Raw genomic sequence first — 7,955 nt, forward strand, 5'->3', positions numbered from 1 at the left:
TGGCCAAGGACACACGAAAAGATGCTCAACATCATTAGCCATCAGAGAAATCAAAACCACAATGAGATACCAGTTCATACACACTGCAATTGCTATAACCAAAAAGACAATTAACAACAAGGGTTGGCAAGGATGTGGAGAAATTGGAACCATCATACACTGCTAGTAGAAATATAAAATGGTGCAACTGCTTTAGAAAACTATTTGGCAGTTCCTCAAAAAATTAAACATAGAATTACTATATGATCCAACAACGTCACTCATATATGTATGTGTGTGTGTGTGTGTGTGTGTGTATACCCAAGAAAAATGAAAACATATGTCCACACAGAAACTTGTACATGAAGCTTCATAACAACATTATTCATAATAGCCAAAAAGTGGAAAAAACCCAAATGTCATCAACTGATGAGTGGATAAACAAAATGTGGTTTATCCATATGATGGAACATTACTCAGCTGTGAAAAGGAACAAAGTACAGTTTCATGCTACAGCATGGATGAAGTTTGAAAACATTATGCTAAGTGGAAGAGACCAGACACAAATGCCACGTATTCTATGATTCCATTTGTATGAAATTTCCAGAAAAGGTAAATCCATAGAGATAGGGAGTAAATTAGTGGTTGTCAGAGGCATGGGGTGGGGAAGATGGGAATTGGGTATAGGATTTCTTTTTGGGTTGATGAAAATGCTCTAAAATTAGATAATGGTGATAGTCACACAACTCTGTGAGTTTCCTAAAAACCACTGAATTGTGCAGTCTAAATTGGTGAATTTTATGGTTTGTGAATTATATCCCAATAAGGGTCTTATTAGAAAAAAACTAGTCACTCAGTTTCGTTCTTCTGTGAAACAGTCCTGAGTTTCACAGCAAGGATAAGGCAACAGGAGGGAGAATGGCAAGGCCTGAGCTGCTATTTATTGAGCACCTCTTCTTGGCAGGCACTGCACTGGGTACTTTGCATACCTCAACTTGTTTGAATCTAGGACTAATTCTGTGAGGAAGGAATTACCATTTCCATTTTACAGCTGGCAAAACTGAGGCACTTGCAGGAAGTGGTGGAGGCTGGATTGAAACCCAGGTCTGTGCTCTATCCCCTCTTCCAGGGGCCTGGCTACAGGGGCTCCTGCCATGGATGAGCCTGTTCCTTTGATCCCTTTGTCCCCGGCCATGGAGTGGAGGAGACGGTGGGCACCAGCTGGCGCTTGGTCTCTGATGCTCTGTCAAACTGAGCTCTCCCTCTGGGGGCTGCGGGCTGGGCAGGGGTGTGCAGATGAGCTCAGCTCTGGCTGGTGCAAACCAGTGGAGTTGGAGGCTTGCGGACTGGGTGTATTTTTATCACAGGTCACAGGGAATTTCCCAACCAGGGGATCAATATCAGTTCATTATTCATGGGGGTGGAGTCTGGGGCTGGTAGCTGGTGGCAGCTGTGCTTAAGGACTCCTGCAGGCGTTTCCTCCTCGTAACAGTGCTTCCTCCCTCCCTTCCCTCACCCTAGCTGGGTGCTTTACAAAGCTTACCTCGTTTATACACGTTATCTCAAGGGTTAGTAAGTAGGGTTGATTTAAGGCCTGGTTTACTAAGGTACGGAAGGGTCGGGAGCCTTGCCCAAGACCACACAGCCAATAAGTGTCAGGGCGGGGTTTCAAATTGAGGTGGGAGAGAGACATCATCGTGGATACCCCTCTAAGGAAGTGATTTCACTTTTCCAGACTCAGCTTCTCTTCCCCCTTCCCCCTGTTTGCCCCTCTCTAGCCTTCCCACTCACCTGAGCTCTCTGAGGACACTTTTCCAAGCAGTGTCAGCTGACTCTGTAAGGTGGGCAGTGATTCTTACTTGACAGGTGAGGAAACTGAGGCCCAGGGATGGAGAAACCACAAAGCAGCCCATCACTGGCAGGGCCGCGACCAGTACCAAGCTTCTCTCCCTTCTAGCTGAGCATTTTCCCCACAGCACACAGGCAGACAAACCAGTTTTCCAGACCAGCCTGGAAAGCGTGGGATGGAGGCCTTTAACCACATCCCACCTGCAAGAGCATACGGCTGGGTCCCTCAGAAGTCCAGGCCTCGGCAGCTTCCTAAACCAAGATGCCCTAAGGGCTCATTGTCGCCCCCCCCACCACCAGCTACACCCACCACCAGCTTGGGCCCAGCTAGGACCTTGCACAGGTTCAGAGGAGACCCTGGGGAGCCTCAGTTCCCAGGTAGGCAGCAGGAGCAGCTCCAGACGCTGGCCCTTGGCCCCGAGTGTACTGTACTGCTGCCATCTTGGGCTTCCCCAGCAGCCACAGGTACCTTGCTCCTCCTCCCCCGCCTCCCTCAGGACCCAGGCTGCTGCCTGGAGCCAGGCAGTCCACGGAAGCCCCATCCTCTGTGCCCCCAGAGGCAGATCAAATGACCATTAAGCTTTGAGCAGATGCAGACAGTTGAAGGTGAGGGCCCAGGGCAGGAAGCATTTTGTTCTCTGCTAATTGGCCTCCTATGGTCACCAGAGAGGGTCTGGGGCCTAGAAGGGAAAAAGCCACATCAGTTCTCCATGGCTGCTCCTCTGTGGGCCGAAACCTAAGTGCTTCAGGCCTGGTGGGCAAGCAGATGTCTGGACAGCCCACACTACACAGCAGGGAAGGCTAGAAGGGGGGTTCGCATATGGTCTCAGCCCCTGTAGTCCAGCCTGCAGGGCCTCCCTGGGAGGTGGGGGAAGGCCAGGGAGCCTGAAGGACAGGACACCTTGCAGGAGTCTGCTCTGAAACCCCGGGCTCTATTCATTCCCTCTCATGACCGCTGAGCCCCCTTCACCATTTCAGACTCATATGCCCTTATAAAGCATCGATTCCCCCACCTTCTCTCAGGGTACAGACAAGGATGCTGAGGCTCAGAGAGGGGAAAGTCTGTATTATGCAAAGCAGTGTCAGAGCTGAGATAAATCTCTACCCCCATCTCCATCCCTCACCCTGACTGTGCCCCATTACCTCAGCTTAGAGATGCAAAGTCTCAGAAAGCAAGGATTCACCTCTGTTTTCCCAGCCCCAGTGTCTGGTGTTTAATAAATGTTCTAGACCGATGGCTCCCTGATCCGAGCAGCTCCTTAGAGACCAGCTGAGCTTTGGAGAACCCTGATGACTGGCTTGAGGTGGGCTGACCCCTGGCTTCCAGGTTTGGACCTTGGTCTTGCAGCTGCCTGTATGCTCCTGGAGCAACCCTCCCGTACCCAAGGCCATCTAGTGCCCAGGTCTGCCCTCGCTCTGCTGCTATAGCATCCAGGAGGCTGAAGCTCAGGCATATCTCACATCAAACAGACTCTGGTTCCCTGATTTCCCCACCTCCAGTCTCAGACCTTGCCAGGTCCCAAGCACCATCCAGGGAGGGCCTACCCAGGTCCATCCAGGGAGAGACCAGGGACCAGAAAATTCTTCAGGCAGGTCTCAGTCACAAAGAAGGATCGGTTTTTGAAAGCCCTTTGGCCCTTGACTTCCAGACCACCACCTCACTTCTCTCTGGGTAGAGAGTGCCGTCAGTATCCTCAACCTCTGCCTTCCCACTGCCACCCAAAGGAATCTCTTCCCAACCAGTGTCTCTCCTTCATATCCTCCTTGTAGGTTTGAGTCCTTCAGAAAACATATCTGGGTCCTACTGAGAATGACCAGATTTCTGCAAGACTTCATGTTGTGACTTCTGCTGGGCCCAGAATCAAATCAGCACTCTTGTCAGTGCCCACTGCCTGTGTCATGCCTAAGCTTGCTGTGCCCTTCAGGCACTGTCTTGCTGAGTTTCGCTACCCTTGCTAGGGCCTCTTTGGCATCTATGTTAGTTTTCCCAGGCATTCTCTTCCCTTTGTACCCACCCCACCCTTGGGCCCAAGCCAAACTAGCCTCATACTGAGCTCTATGGATGTGGCAAGATAAATCCTTAAATGTGACAAGCATTGTGACAAGCACTTCGATGGCCCCCATCTCATTTGATCCTCACATCAACCTGTTGAGGTGGGGATCCACAGTCCCAGTTTACAGATAAAGAAACTGAGGCTCAGAGAAATACTCACTGGCACAAAAAGTAAAACCAGGTCTGTCTGATTCCAAAGACACAGTTTGAACAGTGGGAATGAGATGAATTGGGGCCTGGGGAAAAGCCTGGAGGCAGGGCAGCAACAGCGGGGGCTTGGAGATAGCCTGTGTAAACCTCTGAGAAGGCTGGGGAATCACCACTGGCATTCATTGGGCACTTACTGTGTGCTAGGCATTGTCCTGAGTGTTTTATATGCATTGTCTCCTTGAATCCACACAAGAACTCTGTGATGTCCATAATATTATTGTTCCCATTTTACAGACACTGGGGCACAGAGAGCTGAAGCAACTTACCTAAGGCCTCCCAGCAAACAAGTGTCGGAGAGGGGCCAGGACCTGAACAGTTGCTCTTTCTACTTGGTGGAGACAGGAATGGATGACTGATTGGCCCCGAGAAGTTCAGAGCCTAAGTGACTGACAGAAGGCTGGGTTGGTTGCAGACTGTGAAGTGCTGTGCAAATGTGCTCCAGTTGGGGTCAGAGGCCAAAGAGCCACGAACGTGAGTTTTGTTGGCAAAGGTAGAAGGGAATAGGAGCAGCTCAGGTCAAGGTTCCTCCCAGCGGTAGGGTAGCTGTGAGAGGAGGGTTAGACAGGCAGCCCTGCAAAATGGGGCCACTTGGCCAACCCAGGCACTCAAAGCTGGCTGATTCAGGGGTCCCGATCTGAATGACTTTAAGAAACCACGAGTCGGGGGTGTGAGCCAGCAGGCCAGCAGCAGCCAAGGCAGTTTGAAAGAAGTGAGGGGCCAGGGCTCTTGCTGGGTAGGGAGTCAAGGACCCACTGGCCCATGGAGGTTGGAGAGGTGGCCCGGGAGAGTGTGCAGATGCCTGTCAGTGAATGTCATTTGAATTATCAGCTGGAGCTCACAGCCTTGTTCCAGGGAACAGCACACAGATGCCAATGCCTCTGAATCCAGGCTCACTGGGGAAGATCACAGGGGCAGATAGAACTGGGGAGCTGGTCTTGAAGGGTGGCAGGACTTTGGCAGGCTGAGATGTGGGGAAGCACGAAGGCCTGGTGCGGCGGCCGCATCTGTGAACACCTATGGAGCGGCACCCACGCCCCCAGCCTGCCCCTCCCTCCTTTGTTCTACCCAAACTCCTCCTTTATCACAGCACTGGATTTTAGTTGCTCACCCATCTGCCCCCCTCACCCATTGGACTAGGAGCCGCACAAGGACAGGACCTGTCTTCATAGCCACAATTTATGAGGGACGGCTCCGTGCAGGCCACTTTACATACCTTGCTTCTCTCCATGGTCTGCAAGTTCCCCGCTGTATCTCACTGAAGTCTGTAGACTTGGAGGCCTAACTTGGTGTAGATCCCAGCACGTTCAGCATGGATGCCAGCGGTAGGAACGCATGAGAAATGAGCGTAGGCTCTGGTGACTAACCTTGGTCACTGGGGTGAGGCCCTGTGGTGGTATTCAGGGGTGGGGTGTGGAGGAGTGTGTGCGCATCTGCTGGTCCCAGTGGCAGCTGACTCAGATCCCTGGGGGCCTCTGCGGAGGGAACGACGGACGGGGCCTGGCACCGAGTCTTCCTGGTTTCCCAAGCACTGGGGGGCGACAGGGTGGGTTCTGTTCTGCTCCTCTCCCCTGGGATCCCCGGGGTGAAGCCCCCGCACACCACCCCCACCCTACATCATCCCAGCTACTCTTCCTTCCTTAGCCCCAAATGAAATCTTATCAGCATATTAATAGGACATTATGGTTTCTAATGAGAATCCAGAAAACATTTATGGAGCAGATTAAAGACAGCTCCACCCCATTAAACAGCCCTGAGCCTTCCCTGGGGATCCTCGGGTGGGGGAGGGGTGGAGTGGCTGGGAGGAGGGGAGCTGTTTTCTCTGCTGGCCCCACAAGAGGGAAAGCGACGAGAGAGAGTTACAGGGAGAGGAGCTGGACCTAGACCACCAGGCCTCTGCTCTCCTTTTTTTCCTGGGTTCCAAGTTAAGAGTGGCACCTGCAGACAAAGGCATTGCCGTCATCCTAGTCCCAGAAGGCTCCTCGGGGCAAAGAGGTCTGATGCCTGGTGCCAACAGGCCCACCACCCCAGCTGGGACTCTCAGCTCTAAACAAGGACCCGACTGGGCATCTATTCTGTGCCAGGCACCACGTGGGGGCACTTCCCCACACGGGATCAAACTGAATCCATAAAACAACTGTGCAAAGCAGATGTCTGCCTTCAGTTGGCTTTCGACATGAGGCTCAGAGAAGGGAAGCAACTTGCCCAAGGTCACACAGCAACTCTGGGATTCTAATCTCAGTCTGTCTGGTTCTAAAGCCCACGTTATTTCCTTTACACCACGAAGCTTAATGAGAACCACCTCGGTATAAGTGACCGCACTATGTCCTGGGCTTCACCTCCCAACCTCCTACTTCTTCCTCAGAGGCTGGGTGGCATCACGGAAAACATGAGATGATGGGGATAGAAAGATCTGGATTTCAATTCCAGCTCTGCTGTGACTTAGCTGTGTGACCTTGGAAAATCTCGCTTAACCTCTCTGAGTCTCTGTTTTCTCATCTGTCAAAAGAGGCTGGAACTCCAGGGTCCTGGTGAAGACTCAATGAGAAGTACATACTTGAGAAACGTTTACCATTAGCCCTACGCTTTATACCTCATTTCTTTTCATGTGTCAAATGGGGCTAATGTTGCCCACCCTAACTGCTTCTGTGGGCTGAGGGGGGGCGTGGCAGGACTAAGGGACGCAGGCAAGCCACGGATTGCTACCCATATATAAGGGTTATTGCCAGCAGCCCTCTTGATCCTCAGCCAAGCTGGTGAAAGTGCCCTGTGTGCTACAGGCCGGACAAACAAGATACGTGGTGGAGCTGGCCCAGGCTAGGACCCTAGACTCAGGAAAGGAGGAAGAGGTAGGGTTTTGAGACCTTCCTTAGAAGGCATCTCTCGATGCCCCAATTCCTTGGTTCTTGGCTCCCCAAGCATGGGAAAGTGACAGGAGGGACCCCTGCCTTGTGCTAGTATACCCCCTCGCCACTGCTCTTGCCTTGCGACACTGCTGCAGCCAGACAGACCTCCTTGCTACCCCTCAGTCATGCCAGGCACGCTCCAACCTCGGGGTTTGGTGTTTGCTTTTCCCTTTGCCCCAGTCTCCTCAGGCTGGCTCCCTCAGTGCCTTTGGATTTCTGCTGAAATGGTCACCCTATTTAAATTTCCACACAGAGCTCTCCTACCCATCCCACCTCACCCCCAGCACTCCTGACCCCCTTACCACTTTTTCTTCAGTGCACTTATCACCTTATAATATGCTCTGTAATTTACTTATTTGTCTTATTCATTGTCTATCAGCTCTCCCTGGAATGTGAGCTCCATGAAAGCAGCAATCTTTGATTTGTTCCCTGCTGTGTCTCCAGTGCCTGGAACAGTGCTTCATGCTAAATAAATACTTATTAAATGAATGAAAGAGCCCCTGGAGACTCTTCCAGATCAGGCCTGAACTTGTATTCTCTCTGTCCAAGGACATCTTTCTTTTCTGGAAGGAAAATCTTGCTCTGGGTTTGGTTGTTCATTTATTCATTCATTTAATGTGTGTGTGTGTGTGTATGTGTGTTTGTATAAACACACATGCCAGGCACTGTTCTAGGTGTTGGGGCTGTAGCAGAAAACCAGCCAGACATGGTCTCTGCCCTTAACGAGCTTCGATTTGGGAGTGTGGGGAAGACAACCAACAAACTGAAGAACCTAAAACAGTGTGATAGACTGGAGTGACCGTGGAGTCAGGGAAGGCTTCTGAGAAGAGTGACATTGGAGCTGATACCCTCATGATGAGATGAAGCCAGCCAGGCCATATTCCAAGGACAGAGCGTTCCAGGTGGAAGGGCCACAGGGGCAAAGAGTGAGGGGCCAGAGTGCCAAGCATGAGCGAGGTGTC

Source organism: Mesoplodon densirostris, chromosome X (assembly GCF_025265405.1).
Source record: "Mesoplodon densirostris isolate mMesDen1 chromosome X, mMesDen1 primary haplotype, whole genome shotgun sequence".
Taxonomy (NCBI): Eukaryota; Metazoa; Chordata; class Mammalia; order Artiodactyla; family Ziphiidae; genus Mesoplodon; species Mesoplodon densirostris.